The sequence below is a fragment of the Acinonyx jubatus genome, chromosome B4, assembly GCF_027475565.1.
Source record: "Acinonyx jubatus isolate Ajub_Pintada_27869175 chromosome B4, VMU_Ajub_asm_v1.0, whole genome shotgun sequence".
Classification (NCBI taxonomy): domain Eukaryota; kingdom Metazoa; phylum Chordata; class Mammalia; order Carnivora; family Felidae; genus Acinonyx; species Acinonyx jubatus.
This window is the reverse complement of record NC_069387.1, coordinates 19,030,247-19,045,591: the sequence shown is the minus strand read 5'-3', so window position 1 is coordinate 19,045,591 and position 15,345 is coordinate 19,030,247. Positions and strand designations below refer to the sequence as shown.

Genomic DNA, 15,345 nt, shown 5'->3' with positions numbered 1-15,345 from the left:
GCCTGTTTCAGATTCTGTGTCTCCCTCTCTCTCTGCCCCTCGCCTGCTCACATTCTGTCTCTCTCTCTCTCTCTCAAAAATAAATAAACATAAAAAGAATTAAAAAAAAAAAGAAATTGGCTGTGATACTTGAGATACGAGATTTAAAAACAAAACAAAACTGGAAAATACTGTTCATTGTTAATAATCTTCCCTATGTTTTATGTAGTCATCCTTTCTCCTGTTTTCTATATCCAAGCCGGCAGATTACATCTAGACCTTTTATTTGAAATTATTTTGAATGTTCAACTAATCCTGCTGACAAAGGTCTTATTGAAAGTTAAGACCATGGAACAGCTCCATTTTAGTGCCACGGGGAAGGAGGTGAGGGGTCTGAAGCACATAAGAATAAAAAGAACCCTGAATTTCCCCTTCAACCACAGAGGTCCTATCGCTGACATCCCAACGGCAGGAAATTTTGATGTTGAGCAACTTAACATGGGGGTGAGGGGCTGTTGCGGAGAAAGTAAAGTGACCAAAGACCTGATAAAACCGTGAAAGCCCTTGCAATTGTATGATTGGTGTTTTTTTTTTTTTTTTTCATCCATTCAAATAAAGCACTTATGAGGTTAGAGTCAATTACATCCTATACATCTTAAACTGCATATTTAGACTGGCCTTAGCTGGGTCGAAAGTTTTGTTTTCTTTGATGTTTCAGTTTTACTGAGGTACAATTGACATGTGAAATTGTAAGGTATCCGAAGTGTCCATTGGGATGGTCTGATATGTGAGTACATTTGTGAAATGGACTCCCCCCCACCCCCCCAGCTGGTTACTTAGCACATCCGTCATGTCACATAGTTATCTTGTGTGTGTGTGTGTGAGAACGTTAAAGTTCTACTTTTCTAGCAAATTTCAACGATACAATACAGTGTTGTCAACTGTCGTCACCACGTTATACGTTAGATTCTCGGAGCTTGTTCTTCATATAGCTCCAAGTTTGTACCCCCTTTCCAACCTCTCCCTGTTTTCCCCACACTCCAGCCCCCGGGCAACCACTTTTGTGCTGTTTCTATGAGTTTGCCTTTCGTTTGTTTGTTTTGGTTTGGTTTTTAAGATCCCGCCTTACTAGGACGTTTTTAAAGATCTCTTTTCTCTATGATTCTAATGAAATGTTTGTCAGGTACTTTTGCCGTCTTGTAGACACAACAGTCATGGGGGACCTCCCTTTTCTGTGGGTGGTTCTCTAACAAAGGGTTCAGTAACTTCTTGAGTTTTTTGATTTTGGACTTGGGGTTATTGATTTCTCCCTTTGGTGTCCTCTGTGGTTCTGGAGGTACAGAATAATGCCGATGTTTGATGAGACAAGCAAAATGCAAAACAAATACAAGAATAAACTCGGAGCCATCGTAGTCAACTTCACTCAGTCCAGTGTTTTAGAGTTGATGCGATGTACCTTAGAGACTCTGCTTCAGCAGTGACCCTTCGACTTCACGTCTGTGCACCCAATACAGCATTCATTCATTTATTCACCAAATGTTTATTGAGTGCTCTTTTACACCAGCCAAGAGCTCAGATCTGGTGATGCATAGTGCAGTGAGCAAAAGAGATGTGCATCTGCTCTAAGGGACTCGGAGTCTGGTGGGGGACTCTGACATGAAACAGATACTGACCCACATAATGTATAATTAAGAACAGAGAAGGGGCTTTGAGGGGGAGAGCGTGGGGGCCACAAGATGTACAACCGGGGAATTTGATCTGGCCTTGATGTCAGGGAAGCCTTCCCAGAGAAGGAGGATTTGAGCCGAAACGCAAATGCTAAATGATGTTAACTGGGCCAAGGAGGCTTTGGGAGAAAAATGTCTTTGCGAGAGAGAACAGAGCACTGAGATGGTGTGTGGGTGAGATGTTCGAATGGAGGTGTCGAGTAGGCAATCAGAGTCCAGAAGGAAGGCTACACTGGAGGTAGATGTGGAAGGTGTCAGTGATGAGGACTGGGATGAGCCTGCGTAGAGAAGAATTCAGACCCCCTCCCCCAAACGTCTCCAGTCCCTCTGCACCTGCTGACTCTCCGTTCTCTGTCCCCAGGACTGCACTGTGAAAACCCACTATTGTTGGCTTCTCTCTTCTTTCTCTTCCCAAGCCATACCTTCTCTTTTCTGATTACTTCTAGCAAAAGGACCCCATTCTATGCCAAACTGAATGAGAAAATGTCTCCACTGAAAGACAGTATACATACATATTCTTGTATTTATGCCAGAATGTAAGATTAACCCTTGATTGAGAGAGCATAATTACATTTTTTAAAATGGAGGAATTTCAGACGCCATGTTAGGTGGCGGTGGGGGTTGGGGGCTGGATTTCTGACAAGAAGGTGTATCTCAGTAGCTTAAATAATGTCTTGAAAAATGCCTTTGAAAATGCCTTGTCATTCTCAGCCCCCCGTTATGGGGTCAAGGTGCTCTGCTTTCAGTGATGTTTCCTAGTTTGGAAAATGGATACTGAAGTACGAAGCAGAAGTAAAGATGTGCCAGTAAGCGTTCTAACGTACATACAAGTATGTGTAACACCAGATGTCTGTGTTAATTTGAAAAGATTTTAGAATACATGGGAACATGCTCCCAACTCCATTTATTTTAAGGGAGGCAAGACGCATTCCAGCTGTTGGCACCTTGTATCTGTATTCAGATGATTAGTGATATACCAAACCCAATATGTTCAAAGCAATATCCCCGCCCCCCACCTTCCCCCCACAACAGTCTGCTCTTTCCCAGGTTTTCAGTTTGCTAAATGGCAACCGCACCCGTCCAGGTACTGAGGTCAAAGCCTTTGGAGTCATCCTTGACCCTTGTTGTTTACTCACACCTCCCTCCAACCCATTAGCAAATCTTATCAGCTCCACTGGGAAAAACATACGCAGAATCTGACTGCTTGGGCCCCCCTCTGCCCTCACTCCGCATTTCCGGTGGGGCCCTCCTTGCCTCGGACCATCACGGTAGCTTCCTGACCGCTTTCCTGTTCCTGCTCTTGCCTCTCACGCCGCCAGCCCTCTGTCCTGCTCTTTCCTCCACCTGGTAGCCAGAAGGGATCTTTCCGAAAGTCCAATCACATCATTTTTCTGCTACCATTTCATTCTGGATATAACCCAAATCCTCACCGTTGCCTGCTCTGGGCCCTGGCTGCTTCCCCAAGCTCGTTTCTTTCCATTCTCGGAACACTCCTGTGGTCCCCGCTTCCCTCAAACCTTCCAAGCAAGCTCCCACCCTGTACTGCCGCACGTAACTGCTTCCCTGCCTGGAACATTCCCTCTCATCCCCGTATTTGCTTTGGCCGAACCCCGTTTTTCTCCATAATTCTGCTCAGAAGTCACTTTATTTGGAGACACCCTCCCTGACTCCCAGAGACAAAGTAGCACTTTTCCTGTCTGTCCCTTTTTTTCTCCTTCACTAGCACTTGGTACCATCCGAGATATTATATATCTATTTATTTGCTTGTCTGTCTCTGCCTCGCTAGAATAGAAGCCCTGCAAGAGAGATATTGGCTCTTTTGTTCACGACTCTGTCACCAGCCGTTAAGAATAAACACTCAGCAAGTATTGGGTGAATGAATGAAATGGCCAAATTAATATTTTTTTTTCCTGTTTCTCATTTTTTTTTTTTAATTGACATATGATTGACATGTAATGTGGTAGTAGTTTCGGGTATACAAGAAACTAAGATCTTAAAAACTAGAACTGCGTGCATAAATATATACACTATAATTATTATTATTTTTTTAAATAAAAGGCTGTTGTGGAAGGCTTTCAAGGAAATTCTCCCATTTTTGTTTGGATGATGTTTTGATATGTTTCAAGGACATTAAAGCGTAGCTGAAAAATAACCTAAAATAGAAACATTCCCAGTGTTTTGTTTTGTTTTTTTTTTCTTCTGATGGTGAAGGGAAGAAGCAGTACCCATGACTTCTCAGTTTCTTTGAAATTTAGGGTCCCCTTTGAAATGTGTACTCTGCTGGGCCCTGGGAAGGAGGTGCTGATTGACTCTGTAGAAGGAAGCAACTTTTATGGTCTTGACGGCTGTTTGATGAAAACCTTTGGTGTCTTTAGTTAATCATATGTATTGGTTTAAGTACCATTCTAGAAACGGAATAGAATTTTAAAACCGTACTTGTTAGTGGTAAGATGAAGAAAAAAAGACAACGTAAGTATTTGGAAACGCCAGCTTTTCTTCCATACTCGATTTTTTTTTTTTTTTTTTTAGATACAGATTAGGATTTTATAGGATAAAATGTGCTAAGTCCCAGAGAGATGTCCTTGGAGATTGGGTTATCTCCCTGCTGTCGAGGGTGTGTGTGTGACCATGCTGCACTTTAGTGGACACAGCTGTGTGCCACAGGACGAGGCTTTGGACTTCACCCTGGCTGTCTCCTCCTTGAACTGAGGTCTCTGGAGATCATCTAACTTGATCAGGCACAGAGTCCACTTGTGTAACAAGAGGGACATAGAACAAGAAGCTCTCAAAGATATTTTACACTTCCTAAGCTACTTGCCATAAATTTACATAAACTCCCCCCCCCCCCCCCCCGCTTTCTTTTCTATGTATGAGAATACGTTTATGTTCTAAAATTGATCTGTTCTACTCTGTGAATTAAGTAGCTGGGCAGTTATGAGAGTCATCATTTTAGGGTTCTTCTTATGAGTCAGAGGAAATTCTGATTGTTAGGATAAAGGATTAAACAATCGGCTCATTTCCTTGAGGCAAAAGTACCTTGTTTTCGTCATTCACATTTGGTTTTCATGAGCATTAGCATAGAAGCCTTCTCCTTTAAGTTTTTATCGTTGTTTTCTTTATGTGTTTCTCATGATATTTTCCCATCTAGCTTTGATTGCTGAATATTTTCCTTTTCTTATGCGATTATTTTGAGCTTTCTTACTTTTCCATCTACTTTCCAAGGTATTAAGTTACCAAAGCATTTTCATGTTACATCTCTACTGTGTTACTTTGATTCAATAAAGGAGGCTTTTTATTTAAACTTGATCTGATTTTGTTTTGATTCTTGAATAGTATCATTTGAAATTACCTTTAGTGCCTTTTGGTATCAGATTAGGTTAACTTGTTTTCATTCGACACGCAGTTCATTGAGTTGGAAATACTCTTGATGTCTCCTGCTCGGTTCACTGCAAGGTTTTCTTTGATCTCTGTGTTTGTCTTCCACACACTTGTCTGCAACGTGTATTTGCCTCCTGGTACGACTTAGTATTTCTTTGGTCTCCCCTAACTCGCAGTGTTCTGTGTTGCTGGTGTTCCTGTGTGTTTGCAGTCTTGCCCAGTGTCTACCCTTCTCAGTTTGAACTCGTGTTTCATTTTGCTTCAGGTATTTTATGTGCTTCTGTTTCCCTTGAGAGCGTACAAGGGTGTGGGGCTGCGACAGGGAAAGAAAGACAGATGTACTTTTTAAAATGGACATTTTTGGTTTTCCAGCCTTGTGAGCTTTTTCAGTTCTGTTGTGAAGGAGTCTTGGTGGGATGACCTTGTCCTGCCTTCACTGATGGAAAACAAGCTTCTGAATTCTGTGGCCGCCCTGTCTGGGCTGTGCTTATTATAGCATTCTAGCCCGTGTCCTACGCCCTCTTGTGAGAGATGCTTCGGCACATTCTGGAACTCTCAGTAGATTGTCTGTAGGTGTACCAAGAGGGCAGTGCACCAATTAGGGAGCCGATTGTCCTAAACCTGTGAGTGTTTTCAAGGCACCCATAACTCCATCTGTTTATCCACAAAACATTTATCTCCTACGTGTGGGAGACGCTAGAAACCGAAAAATTAAAGGTCTAGTTGTTACCCTCGAATAACTCACATTCGGACGAGAGAGCCAGATGCATGAAGCCATTGTATCCAGGAAGGCGTTGTGATGGACAGACACAGAGAGTTGGAATCAGCCAGGTGGGGGCACGGGAAAGGAGTGTTTGGGGCCGAAAAGTAGCTTATGAGCATATGGGAAACTTGGGGTGCTCTGGCATGTCTTAAGCCCAGGGGCCGTGTGTCTAAGAAATGGGTTGAAGACCAGACCAGAGTGTGGGGAGTGCCAAGCCACAGCCTCCTCAGGGACAGGGTGCAAGTGAATGTTATTTGTGGGCCCTCTCCTTGGGCTCTATCCAGCAGGAGAGTTGGAGGCTACGTAGAGGACCCGTTCTCTAGACTGGTAGGTAATTGAATCTGTGGCTTGGAAGTTTAATCCCCTCTAGGAGCTTATCTACGGATCTAGTCTGCATTGGATGATTTAGATCCTACCAAGAGAACCGACTTCTTGGGCATCCCATGACCAGAAGGCCTTCTTCACAGTCTTGTAGAGGGGCTCATGGTGTAGAGACAGCAGTGTGGATTTTTATTTCAGACGTCACAGTGTCTCTTATTGTTGATATTCAGCATCGATGTAGAAGAGCAGAAACTCCAAATTCATGGCATCTTCCTACTCTCACAACTTCCAGACTCCAGACAAAATAGCCTACTGCTGGCTGCTTCATAGGCGTATCAAATCCTACGTGTGGAACCAGTGTCTAATTTCCTATCTTCCCACACAAACAAACAAACATCTGTTCTTGTCTTTGTTCACCATCTCAGCTGGTGATGCAATCATTCACAACACTAGACCAACAATACCCGTGACGTCCTCATTACCTTTCTTCCTCTCCCACTTCGTATTCAATCCGTCTGTAAACCTGTTGACTCTGTTCACTACAGATCTGTCCCAAATCTATCCCCTCCTTGCTAGTCGCGGTACATCCTGAGCAAATCCCATCCCGGCTCCTGGAGATCTCCGAAATAGGCTCCTGATCTTTATAATTTCATTTTTGCCTCTCTCCGAGCTGACCTCTGCCCAGTGACCAATGATCCTTTAAAACCCTGCATCAGATCACATACATGCTTGCTCAAAATTCTCCAATAGCTCCAATCACACTTCAACTAAAAACCAAGATCCGTAGACTACAAGGTGTTGCACGGTCTGGTACTTACTTGGTCATGTCTCCAGTTTCCTTTTCTGCCAGACTGTCTGCTCCAGCCACACAGACCTCCCGGCGTTAGGTGTCCTCTCACCGTGGGCTCTTTGCAATCACTGGTCCCTTTGCCTGGAACACTCCCAAGTGTTTTGAGGTGCTTTGTGGCTTGCCTCCCTTGGTTCAGGTCTCTGATTAAATGTCAGCTCATCAGAAACGCTTTCCTTGACCACTCTACCTGGAAAACTCTCAATCTACGTACACCCATAAGTCTCTATCCCTTTACCCTGCTTTATTTTTCTCTGTAACTCTTCTTTTAAGCTTTATTGATAAACAAAATTTGCACGTATTTAATATCAAAATTTTGATGAGTTTGGACATATGCATATACCCATGATACCATCACCACAATCAAGATACTAAACATATCCACCATCTCTAAAAATTTCCTTGTGTTCTTGTGTGTGTGTGTGTGTGTGTGTGTGTGTGTGTGTGTGTTTGGTGTGTGTGTGTGTATGATTGATAAGAACACTTAACATGAGAACTAACCTCTTAACATCTTTTCCAGCGCACAATACAGTATTTTTTTTAATTCTTTTACTATTTACCTAACTTTATATTCATGCATTTGTATATTAGATAATTTGTATATTACATTTTATCTTTTTTTATATACTTTATTGTCAAATTGGTTTCCATACAACATACAGTATTGTTAACTAGAGGTACTATGTTGTACGGCAGATCTCAGAAGCTTTATACTCAGTGAGCAACAACAATTTCCCATTTTCCTCTCCCTCTGCCCTTGGCAACTGTCATTCTGTTTTCTGCTTTATGAATTTGACTATTTTGGATACCTCGTATAAGTAGAATCGTGTCCTATCATTGGCTTGTTTCACTCAGTATAACGTTCTCTAGGTTCATCCATGTTGTCACAAATGGTAGGATTTCTTTCTTTTTCAAGACTGAGTGATATTCCATCATATGTATATATCATTTCCTTCATCCATTCATCTGTCAATGGTCATTTGGGCTATATTCATTTCTTGGCTATTGTGAATAGTGCTGCAGTGAGCCAGGAGCCACAGATATCTCTTCCAGATCAGGTACATGCAGATCAAAACAACAATGTGACATGATGTCATATCTGTTAGGATGGCTATTGTCCAAAAACAAACAGACAGACAAAAAAACTCAAACAAACAAAAGAAGATAAATGTTGGCGAGGATGTGGAGAAATTGGAACCCGTATACTTTGTTGGTGGCAATGTAGAATGGTACAGCCACCATGGAAGACAGCGTGGAGGTTCCTCAAAAAATTAAAAATAGAATTTCAATATGATCTAGCAATTCTGTTTCTGGGTACATAGCTATCATCCTTTTTATCATCTGATACTGTATTGCATTATGTATTAACTAATTATGTCTCCCCCAGAGTATAAACTCTATTAGAACAGAATCGTTCTGCCTGCTTTGTTCTCTAGTCTGTAACTACATCTAGAAAAGTACCAACAAAACAGACACTTAATATTGTTGACACATAAATACATTCAAATTAAAGTTTGATCTGAAATACAAAGAGACCGCTTTGTTACATGTGCTAAATCACTGAAACTTGGTATCAGTCTTTAATTTATTAAATCTAATTACAGCTAATGTGGCTGAGGGTAACAGTGCAATAATAGCCTTTTTACTTTTACTTCTTTATTTTTTTAAGCAGTAACGGAAGATGTTTCTCTGGACCATAACATGGTAACCTCTGTTTATTTTTTATTTTATTTATTTTATTTTTTTTAAATTTTTTTTTAACATTTTATTTATTTTTGAGACAGAGAGAGACAGAGCATGAACGGGGGAGGGTCAGAGAGAGGGAGACACAGAATCGGAAACAGGCTCCAGGCTCTGAGCTGTCAGCACAGAGCCTGACGCGGGGCTCGAACTCACGGACCGCGAGATCATGACCTGAGCCGAAGTCGGCCGCTTAACCGACTGAGCCACCCAGGTGCCCTGGTAACCTCTGTTTATTACAAAGCCTGAGTCAGCTGGTGACCTTTCATAACCAAGAAATCAGTAAATTATTCCTACATTAACACTTCTGTTCTCACATAAAGACCTCTCATTTCAATGTTTTATTTCACTTGTGACAACTGTCCTGAGTAAGGACTTCTGAAATTCATACCTCGTATCGCTTCCGTCTCGGTGTATTCTAGTTTATTGTTTGATCATGAACTCCCTGGTGGCAGAGAATGAAAGGTGCCATTTAGCTTTGCTTCTTGTACACAGTGCAGGGCCGCGAATGCTCGATGAATAAAGGGTGAACGAGAGGAGACAAAGTGCCAGCACAAGTCGCCCCTGTCCTAGACACAGCAAAGACCCCAGAATGCACCCTGAGTTCCGAAGGATAATAGCCATCATTAAAAGTTAAATTTACCACTAAGCTGAGAACAGAAATAGTAAATGCAGGCACAATACTAAACTATTAGTATATTTTGAAAGTGATGGATATGCATCCAACCAGCGGTGTTTCAAAATCTCCTTTCATAGGAGCAGTGTCCATAACGTCACAATCCTTTGCTTGGTCTCTGCATTAATTTTTCTGTTGATCCTCTTTGTGCATTGAGGATTTATGTTTTATGCTTTATGAGTGGTAGTCTACCCAAATACAACAAAACCATTTGTTTTTAACGGTGAGCATAGTCTTAAAATTAGAAAGCCAGAACTGCTTAGTAGGAAGTACACTCTTGATTTTGAACTCTTCGTATTTTTGTCTTCGTTTAAAATAAAATTTTGTCTTTGTTTAAAATTTCTAGGGAAGCCACTACTTTTGGTTTCTGACTACCGATGGGAAGCTCTAGCCCCCTGAAAAAGTCCAACTCCTTCTTAGCCTGACTTCCGTAAGGAAAATGCCTTCAACAAGAAAATTTCAGTCGCATTATTTCCCTGTATGTGAGAGCTGCTTCCAATCTGAATTTGAGAAGTGCGCGGTATCTGTCAAAAAGTGATGTTTTCCTGTCTTCGTTTAAGTGCAGGAAGATTTAAAGAGTTGATAGCTGAGATACTTCTGTGGTCAATTTCTGAGATAAATTTCTGTGATGAAACTAATCTATAGGAAAATAAATGAGTCCTTTATAATGTAAAATCCTATTGTCAGCTATTACCTGATCACATGTAGCCATCTAGCTGGTGCCTCTAGCCTGCAAAAAAGCACATATTGTAAACTGGTAGAAACTTTTAGTTCGTTCCTGGAGAAAAAGGTTCAGGATTCTGATTGAATTTGAAGTCCTTAGAGAAAAACTCCTATTGCTGATATCAATAGACTGGGAATGAAAGCAGCGTCACAAGTTTCCTCTTCTGAGTGTGAAGCTGGGAAAAGGATCAAGTCCTAATGAATAGCACTTGTTCCAAGATGCACATGTGTCTTTCATTGATTTGCCAAAATTAAATCAAAGGGTTCCATATGTGTGTGAAGGAGAAACATCTGACGCTGAAAGTAGCAAACAATAAAACATTAGAAATATATTTCCTGCGAAGCCTAGTTGATTGGGGAGAAAGAGAAGGTTTGATCATCGGGAAGGAGATAAATGTGGCCATAGCATATGTGTCAAATGAGAAAACTTTGGAAGAGCTTTGTAAATTGTGAAGTGATGTACATGGAAAGGACAGAATGAGTTTTTCATGTTGAACATCAGCAGTGAAAATGGAAAGAGTAGTTTTGGGTTTTAGGGATCAAATTTAACATCCAAGTTGGATGGCGGACTGAGAAGATACACATATTTGCATATCTGTCTTAGAGATAAAACAGTCACAATGTTACCTTTGTAGTCATGCATTTCCTTTCCTGCCCCGACTTCCTATTTCATCCAGGTGCCCCACATCCTCCCGCCCCAGGCTAGTAGGTCATGGGGATTGGATCCTGACTTTTTACAGGAACTACTTAAAATTTCCACGGGCTGATGCAGCCGGGTGACGTTGTGTTGAGTCTCTGCCTTTTGTTTGGTCATTATCTCCTGTTGCCCAAGCTCACTGTTGTGTGTTTCCTCTCTTGCGGCCAGATTCCCTACTCCTTGCCTATTCTTATTCCAAAAATGTTCCTGATCTGCCCGTTCCACATTTTTTCAGACATTCTGCCTTGGATCTTTATCTTACAGCATATATCTGACCCTTGTGTACTGAACTTGTTTACTAGTCTGTCAGATTCTTACCTAGATCCTGTCAAAATATCTTTAAAATTGCATGCCTTTGATTCCAGGGGCCTGTTCCCCATCTCCCTACTTGACTGTGACTCTTGGTACCTGCCTATTTCTTCAGCCCCAGCCACTTACCTTAAACTGAACCTTGGGCTCTGCAAGGCCCAGGCAATCCATTATGTTCATTTGCCCACATTTCCCTGTCTTCAAATCACGTCAGGGACACATTGATTCAGTTTCGTATATGTCTGTTGGTTGAAAAAATATATACTTGCTCATTCAGAAGTGTTCCCAAGCCTGAGATGTGTCTATATATGATATTTAGTGTGCCTTGTCACGAAGGGTGTCTAATATAAAACTGTATTTGGGAACTACTTGTGGACTGATGCTTTTCCCAAGGGTCAGTATTTGAATTGATTAGTGCAAGAATAAACCACATGCCTAGTCTGTTTTAAAGTCTTTAAAAATAGGTTATGTCTATTTATCTAACAGGTATTTATAGACTATCCTCTACAATAGCATAATGAGAATTTCTTTCATTGTTGAATAATGAATCTTTCTGGATGAGACTGACTTACACAATATGGATGGTAGTATTCATTGAGGAAAATTGGGATTTGCTATGAACTGACCTTTCAGTCATGGCATAACTTGTGTCGAACACTAGATTCAGTGCTGTGGTTTACCCAAATGGAAACAGCATCCCTGTATCCCTGCTGTCCTTAAGTTCTTTATTGCTTTCATCTTATCAAAGAACTGCCCCAAATTATGTATTTCTTGTCAGAAAGTTATAGATATAGACATATATCTATCTATCTATCTCTATATTATTTATATATCTATATCTATATATCTATATACATCTGTATCTATATACCTATATATCTCTATATCTATATCTATATCTATATTTATATATATTTCCATTATTTTCTTTATTTTCTTTTATTGTGAATTCCTTTATTTTCTTTTTTGTTTTGTTTTGAGAGATAGCATGCATGTGTGTGCATAGACACAGATACATACCTTATTGATTTTGTGCCACGAGAACATTTTTAAAGACTTTGTAATTTGGGGCGAAAAGCACTTCCTTTTCCCTCAGTGACAATGCTGCTTCTACGTGTGGTTTGTGTTACAGTTACAAGTTGGGGAGTCTCTCCTGGATTAGATAGCTAAAACCGAGAAACAAATCAGAGAAGAAACACACAAGTTGATATTCAAATGTAAATGTACGAGTAAACTGGTTAGATTATTCTGAAGCAAAATAGCAGATATTCCTAACTCTAAATCTCTCTAGTTCTGTTCAAAACACATTGTGTCCTGGTTCCATTCTGCCAGAGAAGATTCACAGACTTATTTTTTCATGACAAAAACCAGTTAGCTTTGAAATCGCGACCTACTGCTGGCTTGTGAGACTAAGTGTACCTGGCTGATAATGTAAAAAATAGCTTATTTTGTGATTCTTTTTTTCAATATTTAGTGATTTTTTTTTTAATGTTTATTTATTTTGGGAGGAAGAGAAAGAGAGAGGGGGGGATGAGTGGGGGAGGGGCAGAGAGAGAGGGAGACACCGAATCCGAAACAGGCTCCAGGCTCTGAGCTGTCAGCACAGAGCCCGATGCGGGGCTCAAACTCAGGAGCCCTGAGATCACGCCCTGAGCTGAAGTTGGATGCTTAACGAACTGAGCCACCCAAGTGCCCCTTTTTCCAATATTTACGAACTGCAGAGCCTTAAAACAATATATTAGAAATTCTTATTTGGGGGCAACTAAGCCAAATATAGAAAAGAAGTGGTAAGATGTAATGCATATATGCATAGCGCTAGAAAGTACATAATCTGGATGTTTCCTTTTGCGATTAATAGGTAAGTAGGAATCTTTAAATATCCGACTTATATTTGGCTAGAGCAACATTGTAAATCTATTATTTGAATTTACAGAAGAAATGGTTAAGCAGTCTTCTGGACTTATTATATTTGCAACTGAATTCTTAGCATGACTGTAGTGCTTGTCGCCATTCTGATGCTGACTTGGGGGAGTAACAGTGTCCTTGCAGGCAGTGTCCTCCAGAAGGATTTTGAAAATTGTCAGGTGGCATCATGATGGGGGTCTTCCTTGCTCAGTGGGAGAGTGGCTGAAGTCCTATTAGGACGTGTGGCTTAAACCCAGACTTGAAATTATTCATACAGGATAAGGTGACTGAGTGACAATTGTCCTGAGTAAAATAGGATACTATTGGCAAAGGGAAGAAGAAACAAATCTCTCTCTCTCTCTCTCTCTCTCTCTCTCTCTCTAACACACACACACACTCCAGAGACTTATCAGATGCCAAAATGAGCCTTAAAAGAAATCTGAAAGCCATTGCTTCAGAAGTAATGCTGTTTTCTATGACTTGAGCTGGATTTTCCAAAAGTGAATGACTCATTCTCACCGTAATTTCTTCCAGCGATGTAACTAGCATCCCATCATCAACCACAGTCACCTAAACTTCCTGTGGAGTTTCTACCCTGAATCCACCACGGAAAGAGTCCGTGCTAGTGACAGTGACCTCTGTGAACCCGACGAAGCCGACTTCCACATCTCCCCACGCACCAAACTTCTTTTTCTTTTGCCTTTCCCTCTCTGCAGTCTGCCCCACCGCAGGAGTGAGTGGTCCACTGAGGAGTCTTCCAACTCCACACAAAGCCCTCTATGCTGGAAGCTCCTGTGCTCTCCAGACCACAGCACCCTCTTTCACACTTCTGATTTCACAATGCTTATTTGCACATTGATCTCACACTGTCTTGTCATTTCGTCCATATCATTTTGCTGTGGTACAGTCAGACGATAGAGTATAGACTGACTGTCTAGGGTCAGACTGTTGGTATTTAAATACCAGCTCCACGTGGCCCTGATATTTTTTTTTTACCAAGTTACTGCACCTCTCTAACCTTCAGATTCTTCATTTGGAAAATGTGGGCATTTTGCCACCTGTAAGGGAATGACGATTTCACCAGCTGATGCGTGTGACCCACTGAGCACAGGGCATGTTGTAGTTGGGGGACCCCAACTGGACTGAGACCAAGGGGGTTCCTGGGGAGCAGGACTTCCTCTGCTACAACTGGGCGAGTCCTGAGCAAACTGAATTAGTCCTCTAACATATAAGCACTTCATCCAATCAAATTTTATTATATTCATAGCGTATGTTCCTTGGAAGGCAGAGTCCTATGTTACATCTTTCCCCCATGAAGTGTCACAGGGACACATACCTAGGTGATTAAATATGTTCCCATGTATTGAATTGTCTTAAAGGGGGTTTGCAACACCTTAGAGTAATAACATTTATCTGAGAATAGAAATGAAAACAAAGATGATATCGGAGTCTAGAAGGAGAAAATTGTAGGAACCTAGCACTGGCTTGGGGGATGATGTTTGAATCTGTAAAGACATTTTTTGGCTGCACAGCCCCCTTTCTCTCTGAGGTCCTGTTCTGGTCAGCCTCGCAGAACCGGGGTTGGCTTCCATTGGTTCGCCCTCCCTAGGTGGTGCCTCCTGGTGCTCGCCTTACTGGAACAGCTGGATTCTTGGATTCTTCTGCAGGGAGCTTCCTCTCACTAAGATTTCTTCTGACGGTCTCTGGTTGCTTCTCGTGTCTGGGGCTAAACATTCGCCTCCACAAATACAAACAAGTCACGGAGGGGGAGATGTGTATTTTCTTTAGCCTGTTCCCCCTGCTGTCACAGAATACCACAGACCAGATAGCTTACGAACAACAGAAATCCGTCTCCCCCACTTCTGGAGGCTGGGCCTCTGAGATCAGGGAGCCAGCACAGTTGAGTCCGGCGAGGGCCCTTTTCCCAGGTTGCAGACCAGTATCTTCTGGTACCCTCACCTGATGGAAAGAGAGCTGGCTACTCTCTGGCCTCTCTTGAGGGCACGAATCCTATTCTAGAGGCTCCGCTCTCATGTCCCAGATCACCTCCCAAAGTCCCCACCTCCCAATACCATCACCTTGGGGGTTTGGATTTCAGCATATGAATCTTGGAAGCAGCCAACACAAATATTCTGTCGGTTTCAGGGGGAGAGGGCGAATTTAGGAATCGCGTAAATAGGGTCACGTGAGCCTCTAAATTTGTGTCGGGTTGGGGAGAAAGCTGATAGATAGCTCAGTGGTTCTTCACTGTGGCTGCCCATGTAAATCACTTGGAATCCT

At 41.8% G+C, this 15,345-nt stretch overlaps 1 protein-coding gene across 14 annotated transcripts in view; it reads left to right on the top strand.

The window, feature by feature from the left end:
- Positions 1-15,345, top strand: part of NEBL (nebulette) — a 356,435-nt gene that overhangs the window by 331,127 nt on the left and 9,963 nt on the right. The window lies entirely within an intron of this gene.